The following is a 25,424-nucleotide window of genomic DNA, read 5'->3' as shown; positions in this document are numbered from 1 at the left end:
GCTAATCTTTTTTGTATTTTTAGTAGAGATGGGGTTTCACAGTGTTAGCCAGGATGGTCTCGATCTTCTGACCTCGTGATCCGCCCATCGCGGCCTCCCAAAGTGCTGGGATTACAGGCATGAGCCACTGCGCCTGGCCTTTTTTTTTTTTTTGAGACAGTCTCGCTCTATTGCCCAGCCTGGAGTGCAGTGGTACGATCTCACTGCAACCTCCACCTCCCGGGTTCAAGGATTCTCCTGCCTCAGCCTCCCAAGTCCCGGGGATTACAGGCAGCCACCATCACGCCTGGCTAATTTTTTTTTTGTATTTTTAATAGAGATAGGGTTTCACCATGTTGTCCAGGCTGGTCTCAAACTCCTAACCTCAGGTGATCCACCCGCCTTGGCCTCCCAGAGTGCTGGGATTATCTTAGAGCTTCTTAATAGAAGTCCTATCTTCCAGGCCACATCTCACCCTCCGGGGGTAGGGGCTGGTGGAACTGTTCTCACTCTGTTTGTCCTCAGTTCCTCCTTGAGCCTGGACCCTTCCCTCCAGATTTGGGGCTGCTCCTTTCGGGGTGCCCTAGAACAAAACCCCCTCCCTCTTCCAACGTCCCTGCTGTCTGCAAGACTCCCCTGCCCCATAACCGGGTTCCTGCCAGCCCTACCCTCAGCCTCCCATAAGGGTCTGGACCCCAGAAGTGGCATGTGGACAGGAAACTGTACTCTCCGACCTCTGCAAGGGGATTGCCGCTTTCCCATGAACTTCTCCTCTTCCTGTTGCTGGGTTCTTTGTTATCTTTGCTGCTGGAGTGGCCAGACCCTGGGAAGCGGGCTGGAGAGAGGAGAGAAGCCATCGAGCCACATGGACGCCTACAGCCCAGAATCTGAGCTGTGGTAGGATTTGCTGCAGTTAGGATTGGCAGACACACTGGGTTTGTACAGGAGGGGACCCCGAAGGATGGGCTGTGGTCAAAGTGGGATCCCTTCACTGTCCATAGTCCTTGGATCTGAAACTGGTGACAGGTGTCCCCAGGAACTGCTGTGGTATTTGGAGTCTATAGAGACACGCGTTACTCAGGACCCCAGGGCCTTAGCAGGGAGTACACTGGCTTCTGGGAAGCTTGATGGAGTTGTTGCTGCATAGGTGCAGAAAATCCCAGCACTGGAGTAAGGCTTGGAGTAAGCCCCCACTGGACTCTGTGGGGCCTGGGGCGGCCTTCTCTGTTGCAGGGCCACCAGCATCTCCAGCAGAAGTGCAGTGCTTGCTCTGGAGACATAGGGGCCTTTTGGAATGAGCGTGTCGACTTGGCTCGTGGATTGTGTGTACCCGTGAGCGTTGCTGTCTCTCAACACACACAGCCTCCATGGGCTGCTCACTCCAATTCTGATGGAGAGGGCGTTTATGACTCTGTCCATTGGTTTGTTTCCTCTCTGAAGAGGAACATAGATGCACCTGCTCTCTGGGCAAGCGATGTGGCAGCTGCAAGCTGCACACCCTGTTCTGAATATTACCCAGACCACAGTATGAATTATTTGGTCATAAATCAGTGTCTTGTCTGCAGAGGACTTGGCAATGTGAGGGATGGCGGCTTTAACTTAATTCCTGGGAGGCTGCTGGCCTCTAAAAGGACAAGGACTGGCAGTCAGATGAGCATTCTCTCTAATTTGGGAGGCTTTGGGGCTTCCTCGCTGAGTGCTGCTTCTGGGGACACGCCACAAGAACGTCCCTTGTCTAGTTTTGTTCTGACCCTTGGGCTCATTCACCTATCTCCTTGCTTGTCTGGCTCTCAGGAAAGCCTTCCCGGAGAGGATGCGGCTGACCGCTGCAGCTGTCTCTCCACAGACACTGGTGGCCCTGAACTTGGCTGTCCTTGGTGGGTACATCCAGGTCTCTGCCTGCCAGGGTAGGTGCTAGCCAGGCTGTGGGCAGTGTTGCTGACTTGTGCTCCTGAGTCCTGGGGACCCTGAGTGAGGCTCTACACAGAAGTCAGGGGCTGGGCTGAGAGATTTGGAGAGTCGTTCCCTTGAGGGATGGTCAAGCACAGTGGCTAAGGGCTCAAATTCCGGAGGGACATAGAGCCAGGTCCCAGCCTGTGCACTGAGCATGTCATTCACTTTGAGATTCCCTCTAGGGTAAGGCACACTGTTAGTAGATGTGCCACTAAGAAGGACGGCAGCAGGCTGAGCGTGGTGGCTCACGCCTGTAATCCCAGCTCTTTGGGAGACCAAGGTGGGAAGATTGCTTGAAGCCAGGAGTTTGAGACCAGCCTGGGCAAGAAAGTGAGACTTCATCTATCCAAAAAAAGTAAAAATATTAATTGGCGGGGCATGTGGTGCATGCCTGTAGTCCCAGCTACTCAGGAGGCTGAGGCAGGAGAATCGCCTGAGTGACCCAGGAGTTCAAGGCTATACTCAGCTATGATTGTACCACTGTACTTCAGCCTGGGCAACAGAGCAAGACCCCGTCTCTTTAAAAAAAAAAGAAGGAAGATAATACTCCCAGTTATCATTGCGAAGGGCGAGATGCGAGATTCCACTTTGAATCACATTGAAATTTGGGGAAAATGCATGCCTGATGATGGATAAAATACAGTAAGTTTCCTCGTCTGTGAAATAGAAATCCCAGTAGTCGTTGACTCAGGGACTTGCCGTGAAGATTAAATGAGATGATGCGTGCAGAAAAAGCACTTAGCGTGGCTGCTGGCATGCCCTGAGTGCTTAATAACACTTGTTATTCTCATTTTATTGTTGTTATCGTAGTTGCTGTTATGACAGATAGCAGGAGAGGATGTTGGCTGCTTTATCAGCTGGCTGGATTTTTTTTTTTTTTTTTTTTTAAGGGCTAAAGTGGGAGATGGGAAGCCGCCTTTTTCCATCAGAGTTGGAAAAGCCTGGAGTGTTCATTTCTCAGCAGTAGTTTTTTTCAAATGGTTTTATTTTAGGGATAGATCCCTTCTTTGCAAATGGTATTTCAGATGACCCCCCAGTACATGAAAAAGATGAAAGAGGAGCCACAGGTCCTGAAGACTGCCCAGCTCAGCCTCCCCACCCAACCTGGGCTCTGAGGACCTGGCTTGGGAGGCGCTGCTCTTGGCGGTCCCAGCCTTCCACCCCTGTGGCCTGTGCCGTGGCCGGGAGGACCTGTGTTTCCGTCCGACTGTCTCTCTGCTCAGGTGGATTTTTTCGTGCTTCGTGTGCCCTCCCAGGGCGGGGACGGGGGAGCTGTGAGGATGCTGTCTGGGGATCAGCTCCCTCTGTTGCCCATGTCTTCTTTTAGGTGGAGTTGGCTAGGCAGGGAACCTGGCACGATTTCCTTCTCAGAGCAGAGAAAGAGTCTGTGTTTGTGAGTGTGCATTGTCCAAACCTGCATTTGGAGGGGATCAAAGTAGGCTGGGCTTTGTTTTTACTCTTTTTCTTTTAAAATTATGATAAACTATACATAATGTAAAATTTACCACTTCAGCCATTTTTAAGTATACGATCGATCCATGACATTAACTACTTTGACAGTGTTGGACAACCATCACCACTATCCATCTCCAGAACTTTTTCATCTTCCCGAGACTGAAAGTCTGTACCCATTTATAGCCAGTAAACAACTCTCTACTCCCTCCTCCCTCAGCCCCGGCCACCGCCATCCTACTCTATGTCTTTATGAATTTGACTAAAGAGACCTCGTATGAGTGGAATCCTACAGCGTTTGTTCATTTGCATCTGGCTTATTTCACTTAACATAATGTCCTCAAGTTTCATCCTTGCTGTGGCATGTATTAGAATTTTCTTCCGTTTTAAGGCTGAATAACATTCCATTTTATGTCTGCACCACGTTTTGCTTATCCATCTATTGGTGGGTGGAGACCTGGCATGTTTCTGCCTTTTGTAAAGCATGCCGCTGTGAACATGGGTACACATGCTTTTATTCTTGACCGCTTGCAAACAGGTCTGTCCTGCGCATGTGACCCAGGTACCACTCAGCCAGCTGCTCACTAATGGGAGAGGGGAGAACCTTCCCTGTTCTGTTGAGTAACTACTGTGATCATAGCTTTCTGGAACGTAGCAGGTCACTTGATAAAGAGGGGGGCAGTTCTTGGAAAGGAGGGTTTCTGGCTTCAAGCCCCATACCTGTTTTCTGCTACCTTCTCTGGGAGCTTGAGCCAGCCATTTCTGGGAAGTGGTGAGCCTCAGCTATGGTTCAGGGGAGATGGGAGGTGTTTCAGTGTAATTCCATCTGCTGATGGGGACAGGTACAAACCTCGGGGCTGGTTGTCCTTGGGCAAGTCAGTGATGAAAGCAGAGTGGCGGTAGGACAGGGACCCCGCTTAGTTATGACACTGCCTCCTAAGTGGAGCAAAGTGGACAGGTCTAGTAGGGCCTTCATAGGTTGAGACAGTGGTTCTGCACCCCACTCAGCAGCTCAGGAACCCAAAATTAGAGCTTGTCTTCAGGGGACGGGCATGTGTACAAGGGATATGGGACCAGTTACTCCAGGAATTAGATGGTGACTGAGACTCCAGGAATTTTACCTTTCCTGTAAACATGGGTCATTTTCTAGAATTACCACATTCCCTTTAATTTTGCCATGTTTAGGAAATCTGGCTGAGCTGGTAATTACCAAGTCTAACTGAGAAATGTCTTATATATAACCTTCTGTTTCCCTTGAGTGTTTCGGAGGAAGCTGTGGGCACGTTTTTATGGATAGGTGCTCCGAGTTCTTTCCGCTTTGGTCCAGCCTGAGTGGCTTTGATAAGCATTGGCAACACCACCGATTTTTGTGGGGCCTGGCTTCAGAACATGAATGCCTGTGTTTCTGCAAAACCAAGTGTACTCACTGCCTCCTTTTAAAATCATGCTACAAGGATATCTTTCACTTTGAATTCTGTGCTTACATTGTTCGAGAGGCATTACCATGTTTATAACCTCAGATGCAGTAATTCCACCCTAGGGCATTTTCCTAAGGAAAATTGTTTCCCCCTTTTCCTTTTCAGTGCTATTATGTGAAATTATTCATTGTATTCATAACAGTGGAAAGCTGGAAACAAACTGAGCATCCTGCAATACAAAAGGGGTTCCATTAGCTTAGTAGACTATTCTGTCATTGTCCTCCGATGGTAAGGATGAAAATGAATTAGCAACGTGGAACATTGTCTTAAGTGGAAAAAGTGAGTGCCTGCAGTGTGATGATTTGTATCAGTCATCTCTTGCCGAGTAACAAACCATCCCAAAGCTTGGAGGCTTAAAACAATGTGATTTAATCGCAGTGCGATCTAGCTTGGTGTGAGGTTCTTCTGCTGTCACACAGGCTTGCTCATGTGACTGTGTTCAGTGTGTGGTTTGACTGCCGCTGGCATCTGAGGTGGCCTAACCCTTGTAGCTAAGGACTTGGTAGGGACACCGGAAGGCGGAGACCTCTCTCTTCTTGTGGTCTGTCATTGTTCTACAGTGTAGCCTGAGTTGCTTCTCATGGAGGGTAGGTTCCGAGAGCAAAGGTGGATACTGCATGGCTTCTTGAGGCCTGGGCTGTGGAACTTCTCAACTGAACTTCCACCAGATTCTGTTGGTCACAGTCTGTCGCAAGTCCTGCCCAGATCCAGGCGGGGGTAGAAAGCTGGACTCTACCTCTTGATGGGAGGAGCAGCAGTGTCATGTGGACACAAGGCATGGTTCTCAGGGGCTCTGGTGATTGCTCCCACCACAGGATTTTAGTTATACAGTCACAGGACAGGGACTGGAAGTGACTGTGGGAAAACGATCCTAGACCATTGGTAGAGGAGGTGAGGTTGTGATTTTTTAGATTTTTGCTGGCCATGTTATGTAGTAGATTTAAAGTAAAAATCCTTAGCGTGTTATACACTGGACTCCTAGTTCAAGATTGCTAGGGTGTCAGATCCACTGTTAGGTCCCATGAACTTGCAGGCTCGGCCAGCACAGGACCTCTGCAGCCTGGCCTTCAGGAAGAAGATGTCCAAGATAGTGACCACACCATGGGGTGTCTTCAAGCTCTGGTGCTCTCTCTTCACCTTGCTGACCTTGATGGAGGGATAGGCCTTGGGTTCAGCATGAATGGACCCAGGCCATAGGGGCATTGGTTGGCCTCCTCTGTAAGGCAGGCGTGGGGACCAGCCTGCAAAAGCTTACTTATATAGGATTGAGGGCATCAGTGAGAACCCTGGTGTCCAAGGACACTCAAGTCTGGTTGACTGGAGTTAGGGAAGTGGGTGGGGAATGTGGAATTGTCCATTCTTCAGGCTCCTTTTTAAGGTCATTGTTGTTTCCTAAACAGATGGTTATTTGCGCTCTTACAAGTTCTCAGTAAGTTTGTAAATGTTTGGAAATAAAAAGTGGAATAAATAAATACATGGGAAACCACACTTTGCCTGCGTGTGGGATGCTCGTGAGACCTGGAGGGAGGGCGCTCCCGTGAAGGCTAGAGCTCCCGGGTAGGCAGTGATCTGCAGTTGTGGCTGTCTGCTTGGACAGGAGAGGCCTTGACGGCCAGATCCTGCTGGTGGGAGAGCCGTGGCGCAGGCTCTTACATCGCCTTGGGGAGGAGAGTCAGGCCCTGCAGGGAAGGGGTGTGAACCTGCTCTGGGCAAATGGGCCTGGCTCCTGGGAAACTTGGGGCCTGCAGTAACCCTCCTTTGACCAGAGGAATCCTTCCCCTGTCGCATCGGCGTCCCTGCCCTCACCGTTCTCATTCTGGACCCCTCTGTCATCACAACCCCGGTGCTGTCCCCTCGGTGTGGGGTTTGTGCTCTGACCTGACCCTCGGGCCCTGCCAGTGTCCTGGCTTCCAGGCAGATCTGGGCAGGCAGGTCTGAGCCCCCAGAGCTGGGTGAGCATCTGGGGCATGTGAGGATCGCAGGAGGTGACCTGGGACAGTGCCTCGCGCCCAGGGTGACCAGAAACTGTGTTCCCTTCCCTGACCCACCGGGTTTCAACTTTTTACTTTCTAGCCACAGAGCTCTTAACCAAACAGCATTCAGGGGAACCGCCACTATGTAAGGCAGATAAAGCTGGTGGAAACTCCCCCACCCACTAGTTGTCCCTGCTCAGCCTTGGCACGGGGCCACTATGGGACCAGAGAGCTGGGTAGCCACCACCTCAGCCCCTGCCAGTCTCTGGTCTGATACTGAGGAGGGGTCTGGTTTGCTCAGTGGCAGGGTGCGGAGGTGAGGCTGGTGGCTGTTCTTCAGCTGTGAGACTCATCTAGGGACAAGCTGAACAGTGTGCTGATCAAGGCAAGGCAGAGGGGACTCCTGTAAAGGGCTGTTTTTTTCTGTCCTGGAATGAGCCCGTTCTGAGGGTGGGCGGCTGTCAGCAGCTAGGAAAAATCGCCTGTTGACTTGTTTCATTAAGAGGCCCCTTGCCGAGGGAGAGGTCGTAGCCTGGCCCTGCGCAGGGAGGAAGCGGTGTTTACTGAGCGGCCAGCTGGTGCCGGGTGAGGAGGTGGCTGATCCCTCGTTATGGAGCTGAGAGGGCCTGCGGCTTCCAGCCCATTCCTGCCATGCCACTGCCCTAATGGCTGTGACGACGGATGGATGGATGGATGGAGGGCCGGGCCAACCAGGCAGTGAAAACAGGAAACCTAATCTTTTAAAAATAATCCAGGGGGAGGGGAGAAAGTGAAGCAGCAAAGCCCTTAAGCCAACAGATGGCCCTGGTGGGGCATGTCTTCCAACTGGGTAGGTGTTTCTCAAAGCTGAAAATTCCAGTGAGTCGGCGAAAGCTGAGCGTGCCCACCAAAGACACTTGAATGGGCGGCTGGCATTTTCACGGTCTGTTCCTTATGTTAGACGATGTTGTTTTAGCACAAAGCCTCCCCCCAGATCCCAAGCCTCTCCCCACCATGCCTCCAGAGTCATCCCTATGTGGAGCCCAGCGGGGTAGTCTGACCCTGTCCCACCCTTGACCTCTGTCCCTGGTTCCTGCCCATGTCCACTATTATATGGCCAGATTCACCCTTACAGGGGCCTGACCGCTGTTGCCTTCTCACAAACCTCTGAGTTGCCCGTAGGCTGAAGGTCAAGGCCACACATCTCAGGCAGACAGGAGTGCAGGACCCTTCACGCTGGTGGGCACTGGCAGTGTGGGAGCACAGCTCCTTCCTCACTGCTAGTTCTGAGAGTCCCCCACTACCCCTCTGTGTGCTTCCTGCACCCCCTCTCCTTGCCTAGAATGTCACCCACTATGTCTCCACCTGCCCGGCGCTGTCCTCTGTGTCTGGCTTTGAGGCTACTTTCTGCAGTCGCCACTATTGTCCCACCCCATGTCGTTCTCTCTCCGTGACCTGCATGTAACCTGTATCCCTCCGGCCACTCTCAGTCCCTCCTTCATGCCTCCTTCCCGCACCATCTGGGCTCCCTTTGGTACTTGTGTGTGTGCCGCCTTCTCGCCTCCAAGCCTGCAGTTCCTGGAGCATTGAGCCATCCTGTTACCATTGCTTCTTACTCGGAGGACCTGGCCCCGTGGGGCTGGCTGGTGTCATGTGTGGCTGCACAGAGGGGAGGGGCTGTTCTGCCACCTGCTCTTCGAGGCTGTCTGGGCACAGTTCCCTCTAGAGCTCCATGTCCAGTAGAGCATGCCGGGATCCTGCTGTGCCCCTACTCCGATGGTGCTTGAACCACTTCACCCCTTGCATGGGGACCAACAGGATCTACCTCCCTCTGTCGAATGTGCTCCTGAAAGGAGGAAGGTTACCTTGAAGTTTCACCTACCATCCATGGGATTGTGACCCTGCTGTAGTGACAGGTGCGTGTTTGGTTCTAGGGAAGGAGGGGTGAGTGACTTCCCTTGGAGAAGCCAGAGCCAGGTGTCAGGGAATGGCCTCTGTGTCTGCCAGCTCCTGCTGCCTCTCTACCTGGGTCGTTTGGCTCAGTAGCTATGATTGTCTTGGGAAGAGCATTTACTTCCAGGTTGCGTTCAGGTATGAAGTGCTGAGAACATGGGAATCCCTGAGCCCAGCCCCACCCAGGCTTGGTCTGCTACGGGAGCTGGAAGCAGGGCTTCTGAATCCCTGAGGCTGCCTGGGGAGTGCGTTTCTTCTCCACCCACTTGCAAGCTCAGCTCACTTCCTCTTACTGTATACTTGGTGTTTCATTCACACTCTTTGCATGCTTCTGGGATATAATGAAAATCAGCTGTGGGTGTTGATTTCGGAGCTGGGCAACCATCCTCTCTGGACCTGCGTTCCCATCTGTAAGATGGAGGTAGTAACCTCCACCCTCGCTGCTTCCTGGAATTGTTGGTGCATCAGAGTTTGCACTGTGGGCTGCCAGGGAGATTTATTTCATGCCGTGGTTCCCCTTTTGGATAAGGGGCTAGGTTTGTTTTCTTCATCAGACTGTCCCCGGGGACACACACAGGAGTTGCTCTCACATCGTTGCCTCTTGGTATCTTTGAAGCCTGTCTGTTAGAACCCACCCTTTTGATGGTAGGGCAGGATTTGCAGAGGTGATGGCCTCTTTGGGTTGAGTTTCTCACTCTAATGAGCTAGCGGTACCTTCTGATTACCTCCTGGTTCAGCTTCCTTGACAACAAACTAGAATTGCTTCAGATGCAATACTTCATTCTTCCTAGTGCATGAGTAATTCGTATCCACTGTTTGATCCCTCTTTTACAAATTGGAGGATGGCGATGCAGATGGAAAATGACCTGCTCATGCATCAGACCAAGACTTCAGGCTTCTGAGGTGCATGTTTGAGGTTGAGCCTCCCTAGAGAGAGTGGAGTCACGTTTGCTTTGCAGAGGAGCCATGGGGGACCATGTCTCAGCACCTCTGAAGGGTTTTCTGCCCCATCCGGTCTGCTGCTTCTCTCCCTTCCCTCCTTCACCCTGTTCCCCTTCATCAGGGGTGTAAATGATGGTTTTCCTGTCTCCCCATGCACCTCCCTTAGGACCAGAGCAGGTGGGAGATGTCTTCACAGGTGAGGTCCAGGATGATAGGTTTGGAGCAAAGGGCTGGGGGGTTCTGGGGAGCCCCATTCCTGCACCTCCATGCTGAATGAAGAGGCCACACGAGGATGCACACACTGCTCAGTGCTTCTTAGGGAAAGCTGCTGGCTCTGATTAGTTCTGGTAGGGGGCAGGGTCCTTATTTCTCAGGACTCAGGCCAGATCCTCAATCAGTGGCAAGAGTCATTTTTGTTTTCCCGCCAGGCTCACTCGAGTTTCTGTCTGTTCCCACTTTTCTTCATGGGGCAGCTTTCAGGATGGCGGGGTTGTCTTTATTATGAGAAGTGACAGCTGGCCGGACTCAGTGGCTCACGCCTGTAATCCTAACACTTTGGGAGGCGGAAGCAGGTGGATCATTTGAGATCAAAGGTTCGAGACCAGCCTGGCCAACACGGTGAAACCCCGTCTCTCCTAAAAATACAAAAGTTAGCCGGGCGTGGTGGCGGGCGCCTGTAATTCCAGCTACTCAGGAGGCTGAGGCAGGAGAATCACTTGAACCCGGGAGGCGGAGGTTGCGGTGAGCTGAGATCATGCCACTGTACTCCAGCTTCGGCAACAGAGTGAGATTGTCTCAAAAAAAAAAAAAAGAGAAAGAGAGAAGTGATAGCCCTCCCCCTGTCTTCTCACCTGTTACTCCTCTTGGTCTGCCTGTGGAGCAAGTTTCCTGCCGTTAGTTTCCTGCAGTTACTGTGTGCTTTGTTCACTTCTACATCTGCAGTGCCTAAAACAATGTCAGGCATGTAGTAGGTCCCCAGCTAATGCTTGCAGAGTGAACAGTGACACACTTGCCTGGCGCGTCTCGGGCCCCTTACTAGGCACAGTAAGGCACAGAAAACCGTCTGATTCTGGCCAAGTTTCCAGGCTAAGTGGGAAGGTGGAACACAGCATATGAAGATTAAAATGAGAAGTAAAGTGATAATTCACAGTGTGTTGGTGGAAAAGGTTGATACAATTGTCAGATAAATTGCACAAGTGCTAAGTGCTGAGAAAGTTCAGAGCAGGGGAAATTGTTCCGGAGGAAGGAGGCAGAGGAGTGTAGGTTTTGTAGAGAAGGCTAAGAGAGGGTGGGATTTGGCGAAGGGCGAAAGGTAGAAGGAGACGTGGCCTGGGAGAGGGGAGCATGGCAGGCGGCCCATAGGCTTGGGGGCTGTGACCAACAGCATGCTTGTGGAACAGACTAGACGTGGGCCACGTTATCTGGGCCTGTGAAGCTGAGTTCAAGAGCCCAAGCCTTCCTCCCTCATGCCATTGGAACCTTTTTTTTTTTTTTTTTTTTTTTGCCGTCAACAAGAAATTTACTTGTTTTAAAAAAATCCAAATGCTGGCATTGTCCAGAAAAATTTAACAGGTTTATTTATAATTATTATAAAGTTGAACCGCTGAAACTTGTTCACTGAAACATTTTAACTTGCATTAATGCTTTACGCCTCTGCATTTATATTAAAAATTCACACACAAATGAAAATGGAAAAACTGCCAATACCTGATTTCTGTCCCCTATTTTTCCACTCGCAATCATATACTTAGGTACCTTTTGACCCCATGGGAAAAAAATTATCTACTGTTCAGAACTACCAATAACAGGAAGAAGAGAATTTTTTTTTTTTTTTTTGAGAATGAAATGTTTCCCATCATAGTGGATTCTTAAGCACATTCTCCACATATGCGGCATGCTAGCTGGATGTCTTTTGGCATAATTGTTACACATTTGGCATGGATAGCACACAGGTTAGTGTCTTCAAAAAGGCCAACCAGATAGGGCTCACTTGCCTCCTGCAAAGCACCGATAGCTGCGCTCTGGAAGCGCGGATCTGTTTTAAAGTCCTGAGCAATTTCTCGCACCAGAGGCTGGAAGGGAAGTTTGCGAATCAGAAGTTCAGTGGACTTCTGATAACGTCTAATTTCACGGAGCGCCACAGCACCAGGCCTGTAACGATGAGGTTTCTTCACCCCTCCAGTAGAGGGCGCACTCTTGCGAGCGGCTTTTGTAGCCAGTTGCTTCCTGGGTGCTTTACCACCGGTCGATTGGCAGGCAGTCTGCTTTGTACGAGCCATGGTGCAGAGACCTCCTTACTTACCCCCCTTCTCCTTCGGCTGGAGCTCGGCGAGCGAGAGGCGGCGCTGGCGTTAGAGAGCGACGGCGGCGCAGGGGCGGCTGCGAACACCTCCCTTGGAACCTTGAGGTGGTTACCTGGGCAGAATTCCTGTCCTGGTCTCTGGGCAGCATCTCTCCTGCTTCTGATAGAGAATAACAAGGTGTCTTAGTCTGTTCAGGCTGCCATAACAAAATGCCAGGCTGGGCTGTTTATAAACAAGAGAGATTTAGTGCCCACAGTTCTGGATTCAGGGAAGTTTGAGATCAAGGCACCTACAGATTACATGTTAGGTAAGGGCTCCCTGCTTCATAGATGGCGTCTTCTTGCTGTGTTTCATGTAGAGGAAAGGCCAGAGAAGCTCTCTTGGGCCTCTTATTGTAAGGGCATTAATTTCATTCCTGAGGGTTCCACCCTTACGACCTCATCACCTCCCAGCAGCCCCCCCTTTTAGTATTATCACATTGGGGGTTAGGCTTCAGCATAAGAGCTTTGGTGGGGGATACAGTATTCAGTCCATAGCACAAGGGGTGGCACCTTGGAGTGAGTGGAGGGTGACCACCTAGCAGTGTGACAAGAACTCCACCAAGGGAATTGGGGTGTGAGTGTGAGCATGTGCGAGTATTTGTATGTGCACACTTGTGTGTGTACATGCATATCTTCAAGTGTCCATGTATGGGTGTGTGAGTGCATGGACCTGTGTGTGTGGCCCATTGTGGGACAGGAGCAGGGACCTCGAGGCTGGGCTTTCGGGTTTGCTTACATTTCTTAGCATCTTGTAGATGCGGATGCTGGCTCCCTCCAATGGTGCCTCTCAAGGTGAAATGAGAGCATATCCAAAGCTCTGTGTGCACAGTCGCTCCCTTCTCCCCTCTTCTCCTAGTATCAGCCCCCCTATTCTGGCTGGCTGGGCCCTCGGCTGCAGTGAGGGGGGACTCAAGGAGGAGGGCTCAGGAAGGCGGCAGTGGCCAGGAGGGCCTGGCTCTGTGGGGTCTGCGACCTCCTCCACTCCAGTTGGTGAGGGTCCAGGCGAGTCTCCCACCCTCCCAGTGCACAGTGAGATTTCAGGTTTTGTTTCTTGATCCTGAGTGCCATGTGGTTTTCACCCCGCCTCTCCTCCTGACATTGACAGCCGGGGGGCTTTGATCCCTGTCCTCCCTGTAATGGGAGCACTTTGCTGACCTTTTCCTTCCTCTCCCCACTAAATGATTCCTGGCCAAGGCCCTGCCTCCCCATGGGGAGCCGCCTCTTCCTGCCTTTCCCAGAAGCACAGGCCCTGATGCCCCGGACCCCATGTGGGACACACAGGGACAGGCAGGAGTGCCCTTATCTCACCCGCTGGTTTGGAAGGACAGTTTATCTCTTTTTTCCACATGGTCTAAAGGAAGCTGGTGCTGAAATGGCAGAGAAAGGGACTGACTCCACAACAGGAAGATAGGCTTGGGCGCGGATATCTCGACTGTGGCCGCCACACAGTGGTCACTGCTGTTGTCCTGGGCCACCTCTCTTGATACCCAGGGCTCTCCTGTCCCAGGTGGCTGCCTGAATTGGTTTTTTGCGCTGGCATTTATACCTTTACTTGGTTAACGATTCTTAGAGTTCTTTATGGACTGTAGTGGGAGGACCGAGGTCCAGGTGGTGGTGATGGCTGCTTTCTAACTGTCAGTGCTAGGCGGTACCTTGGAGTGGATGGCATTTCTTCTAAGGCTCAGCTCTCACTTATGCCTCCAGGAGAGTCAAATTGCCGCCTTGCTCTGAGCCATCTCAAGGTGAGGTGAGCCACATTCTCTCGGCGGGGTGGTGGGGTGGCAGATGGCTGGAACAAGAGCCCACTCCCTGATTACCCACTCGTTGTGATGCCACGAGTCTGCCCAGAGACTCTGGCCTCCTCCAAGAAGGAAGGACGCCCTCCAAAACCTGCTCAGAGGCTGGGCGCTGTAGCTCACGCCTGTAATCCCAACACTTTGGGAGGCCAAGGTGGTCGGATCACTTGAGGTCAGGAGTTCAGGACCAGCCTGGCCAACACAGTGAAACCCCGTCTTCACTAAGAATACAAAAATTAGCCGGACATGGTGGTACACGCCTGTGATTCCAGCTACTTGGGAGGCTGAGGCAGGATAACCGCTTGAACCCAGAAGATAGAGGTTGCAGTGAGCTGAGATCACGCCACTGCACTCCAGCCTGGGCGACGGAGCAAGACTCCATACCCCCCAAAAAAACAAAACCTGGACAGAGTGGCCCCTGGCGGGCACCCCGCTTCTTGGGGCTGGAACAAATATTCTTGTAGATGTCTCTGGTCCTCTTGGCCACTGGCTCCGGGACAGCCACCGAGACCCAGCATTTGGGGCAGGTGGCCGGGATGCTGCAGGGAGGGGGGCCCAAGCAGGAGGCAGCCAAGCTTGCCTGGAGCAGGATAAGACGAGCTCCCCTCTGAGACTCGGTATTTTCTGTTCAATGAAAGGAACAGTCTAGTGTTTGAGACAGGAGAACCCGAATTGACTTGACTGGTCTGTGGTGTTTTTTTTCTTTCCTATGCCTTGGTTCTTCCATTTAAATACAGAAGACACCTGACCCTAAGGGGCATGGACCAGAGTTATCATCTGAACTCCAGAGTAGCATGCATTGTGATTATTTTGAGATTTCCTCTCTGTCCCCATCCTGCTTCTCACACCCTGCCTGCGGCGAGCTGGCCAGGCCAGGTGGAGGGCATGCACTTTGCTGAAGGCAAGACTGCTGGCTGGAGACTGGACTGCAGGGCCATCCTCCAGGCTCTTGCACGGGGACCTGGAGGATGTGGCCTAAGCTCAGTCTCCTTCAGTCTGCATTAGTGGCTAATCAGGACATGGGTATGGGGAAGTCTCTGTGGGTCTGGAGATGGCTGGGATGGCCCGGGGCTTGTTTCTCACCCTTTACCTCTAGTTTATATCCCACTGACACCATGGTTTATTTGCAATGTGCTTCAGCAGATAGAGTGATGGGTTAGAATCACAGAGCTGAGGAATCCACAGTAAGGAATTCCAGGTCCCTGTGCTTCTGCATCCCAGCCCTTCTGTCATTGGAAGGCAGTCATCCAAGACTCCTCCCTTTTCTGGCCTTTGCTGTCGGGGAGCCCGGGGGCCAATTCACTGTTCATTTTGCACAGCCAGTGCATCCCGGGACCTGAAACATGCTTTGAGCCTTCATTTTTGTTTTCTTCCCAGTGGCCTTATTTTTACGCTGTTTGATTTCTTAAGGCTGCTTTGGATCCTTTTAAAAGTAGGCGAGTGAAAAGCTACACAAACAAACTGCTGGGCTTGGCACTCTCGTGTGCCCACATCCGGCGCCCTTTCTTTGGGACCTGCCGGAGCCTGGGTCCCCGGGCAGGGTGGGGCAGGGTGGGGTGGGGTGGGGTGTTGCCTGAGAAACGGTGCAAACCTTCTTGCGCTCCGTAAATGATTCATTTCCTTCAAATGTCCTATGCTGTTTTCCAGCAGAATCTCCTTTCTGTATGAATCAAGATCCTGGCTGACATTTTCTGCCTCGGCTGTTGTGAGCTTTCCCATCAGAAATATCCTTCCCACGGGGCCTGAAGTAATTATTTTATATTTATTGGCATTAAGTGTATGAGAGAGAGAGAGAGAAGGAGTGTGAGTGTGTGTGTGTGTGTGTGTGTGTGTGTGTGTGTGTGTGTGTGTATCGGGAGTGGTGTATCAGCTGCCACATAGTAAGAGAGCAAAGGATATTCTTTTGTCTTAACGGTGTTTTACCCGTGCTAATTGGTTCTTGGCAGCCTTTAAATGCCTAGGCAGAGAGGAAGAGAGAGGTTCCTAAGCTCCGTGGTGAATTTCTAAGTCTGTGTTGACTGCGGGAAATGTAGGAGGAAAGGATGGTGGTTGAGGCCTCTCCCTCACATTTAGGCCAGGGGTTGGCAAATTACAGCTTAGTCCTGTCTGCTGCCTGTTTTTGTAAATAAAATTTTATTGGAACACAACTTACTCATTGGCTTATGTATAGCATATGGCTGCTTTCATGCTGTAATGGCAAGGTTGAGTAGTTGAGACAGATGCCACGTGGCTTGCAAAGCTGAAGATATGTATTAGCTGGCTTTTTCCAGGAAAAGTTTGCTGACCCTTGCTTTAGGATAAGACAGAGAAATGGAGAGACATGCAATAGCAGAATATCTTTTCAGCTAGGTTCAATATGAATGAACAGGTCCCCTCCATTGCACCTGAAAGGGGCCAAGAGTCCTATAATTTGGATTTGGGGGAGATTGAAGTTAGACTTCCTTGGTTCAGAGACCAGGCCAGGATTGAGCATTTGCCAGTGGTGACCTGGAGGTGTCTGGAGCAGGATCCTTTTAAATAGGCGAGCTGCTTGCTGGGAACACAGTTCACCTTGAGCTTTTAAAAAAATTCCTTCAGGCCGGGCGCGGTGGCTCAAGCCTGTAATCCCAGCACTTTGGGAGGCCGAGATGGGCGGATCACGAGGTCAGGAGATCGAGACCATGCTGGCTTACACGGTGAAACCCCGTCTCTACTAAAAAATACAAAAAATTAGCCAGGCGAGGTGGCGGGCGCCTGTAGTCCCACCTACTCGGGAGACTGAGGCAGGAGAATGGTGTGAACCCAGGAGGCGAAGCTTGCAGTGAGCTGAGATCCAGCCACTGCACTCCAGCCTGGGCGACAGAGCGAGACTCCGTCTCAAAAAAAAAAAAAAAAAAAAAAATTCCTTCAAAGCCAAAACCATGCAAATATGGAGCTGCCTGACAAGCCGAATGATTGATAGGGTAGAAAACAGGGTCTTTCATAAAGTATTTGAGGAGGTAGATTTTCACAGCGGGGAGAAGCAGGCTGACAAGTGCCACTTGTTAATGGTGACTACCACTTTCCATACCTACTGTGTGCCAGGCATAGCAGTAGACACTTTGCTATTGTATTCAGTCTTAAAACAACCCTGATAAGTAGCTCCCAGTGTCCCCCAGTTACCAGTGGAGGCTCCAAAGATATATCTTTTGCGTGAATCGCACAGCCCACTATCAGGGAGGAAGCCGTCCCCTGTGGTCCAGCCCTCTGCACAGGAAATGGAGAAATTAGCTGGAATTGCAACCATCCTGTAGGACATAAGAACATCTTGACTGTAAGCATGGTTAAACACTGGGATGAGCTGTCAGGGAAGTGTGAGAGATCCCCATCTGGGAAGGAGAAACCATTTGCAAGTCTGTTTTTAGCTGCATGGTGACACAGGGCATTGGCCTTGATGGCCTCTAGGAGATGACCTTTTGACCTTTCTGATTTCAGCGGTCTCTCTCCTGTCACATCAGACCCTTTGCTGGTTCAGATCACAATAGTACAACCAGTGCTACGCCCTTTTAGAACTTCTAAGGCCCTGAGTTATTGGAGATTTGGTTTCCAGGGTGATTCTTGAATCTAAGAAATCTTCTAGAAGCCTGGGTCATGTTGTGAGGTCCTTGTGTCTGTTGGGTCATGGTTCTGTCTGCCTCAGGTTACTGTCGGCCCCAGGGCTCTTTTTCCTGCAGGCCTTAGTTGGCACCATGAATGTTTAGGGGTATGGTGGTCAGGGTGAGTGTTCACCAGCGGGTTTCAAGGGATTGGTCCATTTCATCTAAGTTGCCAAACTTACGTGCACAGAGTTGTTTGCAGTATTTCCCTAGTATCTTCATGTGTGTGGGATCAGTAGTGATATCCCCTCTTTCATTTCTGATTTTGGTAATTTGTGCCTTTCTTTTTGTGTTTGTTAGTCTGCTAGAAGTCTATTATTTCTTCTTGTTGGATTTACTTTGTTCATCTTTTTAAAAAAATTTTAGAGACCTTTCCTCTTTTCTGATATAAACATTTGATGCTGTAAATTTGCCTCCAAGCACTGCTTTAGCTGCATCCTACAAATTTTTATATATTGCATTTTTATTTTCATTCATTCCAAACCATTTTCTAATTTTCCTTGAGACTTCCTTTTTCATCTGTGGATCATTTAGTAGTGTTTAATAGTAATGTTTAATTTCTAAATATTTGGAGGTTTTTCCAGGTGTCATTCTGTTACTGATCTTTAGTCAAAGATAAATGTATTGGTTTCCTATTGCAGCTGCAATAAATTGCTACAAACTTAGCGACTTCAAACAAGAAAACATACTACCTTATAGTTCCGGCCAGAAGTTCAAAAGAAGCCTTATAGGGCTAAGTCTTCGTTTTCCCTCATCTGCGAAGGTCTTTATTTTACCTTCATTCCTGAAGGATGTTTTCTTTGGATATAACATTCTGGGTCGACAGTTCATTTCTTTTTTTTTTTTTTTTTTTTTGAGATGGAGTCTCGCTCTGTCGCCCAGGCTGGAGTGCAGTGGCACGATCTCAGCTCACTGCAAGCTCCGCCTCCCGGGTTCATGCCATTCTCCTGCCTCAGCCTCCCGAGTAGCTGGGACTACAGGCGCCCGCCACCACGCCCGGCTAGTTTTTTGTATTTTTTAGTAGAGACGGGGTTTCACCATGTTAACCAGGATGGTCTCAATCTCTTGACCTCGTGATCTGCCCGTCTCGGCCTCCCAAAGTGCTAGGATTACAGGCTTGAGCCACCGCGCCCGGCTGACAGTTCGTTTCTTTTAGGACTTTAAGATGTTTCATCCTCTTCTGGCCTCTATAGCTTCTTATGGGAAATCTACAGTCACTTGAATCCTTATTCTACTATATGTTGTTTTTTCTCCGACTGCTTTCAAGATTTTTTCTTTAACTTTGGTTTTCCGTACTTTTATTATGATGTGTCTGGCTGTGGTTTTCTTTATCCTGTTTGGGGTTTACTGCATTTCTCAGGTCTGTAAATTTGTGTTCTTCCCCTAATTTGGGAAGTGTTCGGCCATTATATTTTCCGATACTGTTTTCTGCTTCCATCTCTCCTCTCTTTCTGGCACTCCTGTGACATGAAATTAGACATCAACATCTTTTGATGTTGTTCCATAGATCTTTGAGGTTTTATTCCATTTTTCTCCATTCTTGTTTTCTCTTTGTTACTTAAATTGGATAATTTCTATTGATATATCTTTAAGTTCACTGACTCCATTGTCATCTCCATTCTGCTGTTGAACCCCTCCAGGTGATTTTTTATTCTTTGGTTCTAAATTTCTGTTTGGTTATTTTTTATAGCTTCTGGTTTTTTTTTGGCTGACAACGCCTGTCTTTTTATTTGTTTCAAGAGTCTGCGTTTTCTTCTTAGAGCATGGTTATAATACCTGCTTTAAAGTCTTATTCGATAATTCAAACATTTGAGTCATCTTGGGGTTGATGTTAGTTGATTGCTTTTTTTCCTTTGACAGTTTATGTTCCTTAGTTCTCTGTCAAGTAATTTTGAGTTATATCCCAGACATCTTGAATATAATGTTATGAGACTCTGGACCCTGTTTAAATGTTCTGAAAATGTTGAATGATTTTTTTTTTTTTAATAGGCAGTCAACCCAGTTAGATTCAGATGGCACATCCTGTCTCACTTTCTCTGCTCTGTGGTTCCAGTATCCTCCCTGCTGTTTACCACCCAGGGATCAGTTTGAAACTGGGCAGTGATCTATGCTGTGCTGATTCCAAGGGTTTTCACACATGTGCAGTTTGGGGGTGAGCCCAGGGCTTCTTATGTAGATTTAAAGGATCCCTTCTCCAGCTCCCTCCTCTCCATGATCTTCCCTATACTCTCTGCTTCCCCATGTCCACCCTTCCAGGTGTTCTGATTAGTAGGCTGGGGCTCTAGCCTGTCACCCGGCACTGTTGCCAGAGTTCCCCCTGAAGGTCCACTGCTGCTGTGCTGGTGAAGGGGGACAGGGGCTTCACCTGTTTGCTGGTGCTGGGCTAGTGTAGAGTGGAAGGAGTCCACGGGCCTCCACCCCAGGAAGACCACTGCTTGCATCTCTGGGGAGAGGAATGGACATGTTGTTTCTGCTGGGGAAAGGTGGATAAAGCCAAAAGAATTCAGTCCACAGGATTTCTCCTTCCTGGGCCTTTGGTTAGAGAGAGCAAGCTTTTCTGTTTGGTTCTTTCTTTTTTTCCTCTTGTCTGTGCCTGTTGGTAGTTTCAAGCTACTCTAGTGCCCAGGCTGGAAGGCAAAATTCCAAAAACTAAAAAAACCAGAAAAATCACTGCTGAGGTGTCCTTAAAGTCCTGCAATCTCTGCTCAGTCCTCCTGCCCTTATCTACCTTTTTGAATTCCATGATAGAGGTTTCATGAGTTTTACGCAGAATTTGTACCTGTGGATAGTGGGAAAAGGTGTAGCGTGCTTTTCCATCTTGCCTGGAATTGGAAGTTCAAGCTTCTACATTTACATGTCCTTCTCTCTGTGTGTGGTGATGTTCCCTGGGATAGACCACTACTGCCCTTAGACAGCGTTCTGAGGGTGGTGGCCCATACTGATCACCTCAGCCCACCCCAGTAACTTTCCTGCGGCCCCTCCCAAGACCCCTGCCCCAGCAGGGCTAAGCTGATATACACACTGCGGATGTAGGCCTGCCTGCTGGGCCTTCCTGGTGTTTGGTTTTTTTTCCAGGCAAAACACCTCTCTCTGCCTCCTGCTGGTTTATTCAGCAGTGTCCCAGGGTTTGCTCATTGCCTGCTTTGCTTCAGACCCTTTTATCGAATTCCATTGTCTCTGACCTAATGGTCTTTGCAGGGTAGGCATGGCCATTTGCATGTTCACTGAAGGGCCTGCCTGCATTTCCAGAGAGAGAAAGGCTTCAGGCCACTGGTGCATAAAGATCTTCGGAAATGTCCAGAAGATCCCAAAAATTGCCTGTCCTGCATGCCAGGCCTTCCTTTCCACCAGCCTGCTCCCCAGCTGCACATCCAGCTGTCATTTCCTAGAGCACCCATCCCATGCAGTTGTTTTGGACACATAGCGTTCCTCACGGGGCCACAGGTGGAGTAGAGAGCACAGTATCCCGAACCATCTGACGGGGCTGAGTCACCCTCACCGTGCACCAGGCCAGTTATGGTTTCTTTCTGTGTCTTATTTTCCCCTCTGTCAAATGAGACTTATTGTAGAAACCTTATAGTGCTGTGTTGGGATTAGCAGTAACGGTTTGGCGTGTGGTAGATGCTCGGGAAATGAAAGCTGCCCTTTTTTCCTAATGGGAAAGAAGGAATTTTGTTTTTGAGACAATTACCTTCCTCTACTGCTGCATAGGAACACGTGGGTGCCTTTCTAAAATTGGCCCAGGGCACAGTGGCTTGCCCGTAATCCCAGTGCTTTGAGAGGCCAAGGCAGGAAGATCACTTGAGGCCAGGAGTTTGAGACCAGCCTGGGCAGCCTAGTGAGACCCTGTCTCTACAAAAAATAAAATTAGCTGGACGTGGTGGTGCACACCTGTAGTCCCACCTATTCAGGAGGTTGAGTCAGGAAGATTGCTTGAGCCCAGGAATTTGAGGCTGCAGTGAGATATGTTCATGCCACTGCACTCCAGCCTAGCCAATAGAGCAAGACCCCGTCTCATAAAATAAAATAACATAGCATAAAATAACATAAAATAAAACATTAAATAACATAAAATACCAACAGTCTGTGCTGGCTGGAGCCATGGTGTTGAGAGGCCCATGGACTTGGGCCATGCCTGAGCTGGCAGTGTTCTGTCTGCCACCTAGGCTGCCCCTCCCCCAGCCCCCTGCTTGTGTGCAGCAGGCATGGAATCCTGCAGGAATGTGAAGTTCATCCTTCTCTGGATACTTGGGCACCATCTGGCCAGCCTCATGGAGCAGATGAGCCTGTGAGTTATGTCCCCACCCGTGCCCACGCCCAACCTTTATGCCCTGTTTTCAGTGGGAGAATTTTGTTTGGAGCTGCAGGTGTGGCGGGGTGGCACGTCTCAGGCGAGAGAGTAAGTCTTGGGGGTCTTCCTGTTATCTTTCTTGGCCCTGCTCCACTCCTTGGTTCCCCTGGCCCTGTCCTGCCTGCCTGTTCCTTTGGGTGCCCTCAGCCTGTCCCAGGGTAGCTCGTCCCTCAGGCCCTGCCCTGTCTTGTCTTTCCAGCCTTCCAGCCCAGGGGCTTGCTCTCGATGTAGTAACTCATACCTTAGTGTGATCCTCTAATTTTCTGTTGCTTTCTCGCTTCCATGGTTGTTGGAAGCCTGGAGACCCAGTATTTGGCCAACGACAGGGCCTGCTTGTTTTAGATCTCCTGGCGCAGCAGGGATGGTAGGACCCAGGACCCCAAGTGCTCTGGGCGGGCACTGTTCTGGGTGCTGTAAAGCATGGTGCCTAGCTAGCACCTCACAGGGACTCCAGGTGTGCTGGCTGACCCGCCGAATCCACTTTTTATTGGTGAGAAGTCTGGGGCCCAGAGAGATTAAGTCACATGCTAAGGTCACCCACCTGGGCAGTGGTAGGGCTGGGTTTGAACCAAGGTCTGCACTGCCCAGCTCATGAATTCTGCTGCTTGGGAGCCAGCAGCACTGCTGGCACAAGGGTAGGGGAACTCAAGCCTGTCAGAGAGGGTACCTGGCTCTTTGGGAGTGGGAGGTGCACCAGAGTGGGTTGGGACAGGACCCAAAGCACCACCCTTTACCTGACCAGCATCTTGGTGGGGTTCCCCACCTGGAAGGGCAGGACCCTGGGGTCTGACAGAGCCTATTGCAGATCCAGGTTCTGGCCCAGCTGGGATGCTTACTGGCTGTGTGGCTCATCAGCGAGCCTACCTGCTGCACCTGTGAGCATGGGCAGCCCCATCTGCCGCCCCCATCTGCCGCCCCCTTCAGGTGACATGGCAGGATCAGAAAGACTGAATGAACGCTGCTGGGTCGCACTCGTGGAGGAAGGCCTTATTAACAAACCATCTGTAGCAGTCAGAAGGCCTGACGTGGTCAGGCCAGACCGCGGAGCCCCTATTCTGGATCCGTTTGGCAAAGATGAGAGAGAAGCTGGGATAGACTTTGTTGAGTAAATGCAAATGCCACACCTGTGTGTGCACACACATAGGCTGAGACACCTTTCTTCGAGGTAGGGGATCGCATTGAGGGAAGAAAAGCTGCTCTGATAGCTTCAGCCTGGACTTGGGTCCAGAGCTTTGGATAGAAGCATCCTTCCAGGCAATTGGGATCCTGTAGAAAATCTGCCCTCTGAGGCTCTTGTGTGCCTTCTGTTGTGTCCTGGGGCCCCTTGATGTCTCCAGGCAGAGCCTGTACAGAGCATCCACATCAGAGTTCCCTGTGGGCCCCAGTGCCTGTAGTTCCGTCTCCTGCCTGGATGCTCGGTTCTTGGAGCAAGCTTCCGGAGCAGCCTGTGCAGGCTCCAGGCTCTGGCAGCATCTCCACGCCACTCTTGCCGGCCTTTCTCCTGGCGGAAGCAGCCTGTGTTGCTTCTCTGTCCGGCGGTGACAGGCTGTTCTCGTTTGAAGACAGAAGAGACACCACTGCTTCCCCACACAGACTTCCTAAAACACTAGGTTCACGTTCTGTGGTGTATGTGTAAAATGCTGGCTCTGTGTGTGCACGTGGTGCACACCTGGCCCTGAGCGGCCGGGCGCGGTGACTCACGCCCGTAATCCCAGCACTTTGGGAGGCTGAGGCAGGTGAATCATTTGAGGTCAGTAGTTCAAGACCAGCCTGGCTCACGTGGTGAAACCCCGTCTTTACTAAAAATATAAAAATTAGCCAGGCGTGGTGGCTTACACTTCTGTAGTCCCAGCTGTTCGGGAGGCTGAGGCACAAGAATCACTTAACCCAGGAGTTGGAGGTTGTTGTGAGCTGAGATCACATCACTGTACTCCAGCCTGGGTGACAGAGCAAGACCCTGTCTCAAAAAAAAAAAAAAAAAAAAAAAAGGAAAAAGAAGAGCATAGTGACTTCACCAGGGACAAGGGCATGTCAGACAAGGGCAGAGTGCCAGGGTGTGGGAGACTCTCCGGGTGGTTGTTGACCAAAAACATCACTTTTGGGTTTTGTGACTCAGAAGTGAGCTCAGCCTGTACACCCTGCAGATGTGATGAGCCCCAGGCTGAGTCCTCTGGGGGTGTCATTAATGGCGTGTGCATGAGCATTTTCTTCTGGCATTTTTACAGAGACCGTGTGCGGCTGGACTCTCCGGAGACAGCAAACAGAAATTCTATTGTGTGTCCTATCAGCTAATAAAGGAGGAGAACTTGCCTTGAATTGTGTTTTCTGCAACCCCGTGTGTTTGATCCATGTCTGCACCCAGTTTGGCCACCCTGACTTCTGTCGCTCCCAAGTCCGAGGAACCAGTGGTTATGTGAATGTGAAATTATTTACTTCATCTGTTTATTTAGATCTGGGCCCTGGGGTGGCCCCATGCATTGAATAAGTGTGTTCTACAGATGGTCCCTGGGTTCTGGGTGGTCAGTGGCCTGAGGAGGGACCAGACTCCAGCCTGTCCTAAGGAGCTTATGAGAAGTTTCGAGGGGACTGGTCCCTGGACATGGTCTGTAGCATAGGTGGAGTGTCGAGGAGGACCCTACATACGGTGAGTGGGAGAAAGCACCTGAGAGAGTGTCCCCCAGCCCAGGAGTATGGCCAGGTTAAGTCACAGCAGGGATGGGGCCATGAGAATGGTGGGCTGTGAAGAACTGGGAGGGCCAAGACCCAGGGAGGCCATCTGGATGGGGAAGGTGTGAGCCAAGGCCCAGAATTGAGCACCCAGGGGACCCAGGCTGATCGGGTCGCAGCAAGCACGAGGGGGCTGTGCGAAGCCATGAGCTCCAGACTCCCCAGTCTTGGGCCCTGATGTGGGTGTGTGTGTGAGCTGGAGCCATGGGACCAGGGCTGAGCCTGCATACTGGACAGTCTTCGGGGCCCAGACACCCAGGGCCACCCAGAGCCTGCAGGAAAGTTGGGGAGTGGAGGGGCGTGGGTTGTGTGGACAGGGTCCTACCATGCTTAGAGGAGTCAGGCTCCTCCCCCGACTCTGTGACCACACATTGTCCCTCGTACTCTTGATTTCTCAGCCACAGTGAGGGTGAAAATCATGGTGGCCTTGAGACTATGACCCAGTTCCCATTTCACCTCCTGGGTCTTCTCCAGGTTCTGTGGGGTTTTTTGTTTTGTTTTGTTTTGTTTTTTTGAGATGGAGTCTTGCTCTGTCACTCAGGCTGGAATGCAGTGGCGATCTCGGCTTACTGCAACCTCCGCCTCCTGGGTTCAAGTGATTCTCCTGCCTCAGCCTCACAAGTAGCTGGGATTACAGGCATGCATCCAGCTAATTTTTGTATTTTTTATAGAGATGGGGTTTCACCATGCTGGCCAGAGTGGTCTTGAACTCCTGACCTCAAGTGATCCGCCCGCCTTGGCCTCCCAAAGTGCTGGGATTACAGGTGTGAGCCACTGCACCTGGCCTTCCCCAGGTTCTGAATTCCCTGAAAGCAGCTGTGCTGTTGCCCTGCACTCTGGGGCAGAATGTTAGGAGTAAGCAGCATTTAAGTGCCTCCCTGAT

General features: G+C 50.7%; 1 protein-coding gene across 9 annotated transcripts in view; it reads left to right on the top strand.

The window, feature by feature from the left end:
• The window catches only part of BCR (BCR activator of RhoGEF and GTPase), a 136,985-nt gene that overhangs the window by 30,854 nt on the left and 80,707 nt on the right, over positions 1–25,424 (top strand). The window contains exon 1 of one of the 9 annotated variants that reach the window (XM_077950572.1): positions 822–914. The exons of 7 other annotated variants lie outside the window; for them this stretch is intronic. The gene's annotated coding sequence lies outside the window, so the exon portion shown is untranslated. Of the gene's footprint in view, positions 1–821; positions 915–8,538; positions 8,731–25,424 lie in introns of those variants that run through there. One more of the 9 variants, XM_077950571.1, reaches the window with a different exon arrangement.

The sequence above is a fragment of the Macaca mulatta genome, chromosome 10, assembly GCF_049350105.2.
Source record: "Macaca mulatta isolate MMU2019108-1 chromosome 10, T2T-MMU8v2.0, whole genome shotgun sequence".
Lineage (NCBI taxonomy): Eukaryota > Metazoa > Chordata > Mammalia > Primates > Cercopithecidae > Macaca > Macaca mulatta.
This window is presented reverse-complemented; position numbering and strand designations above follow the sequence as displayed.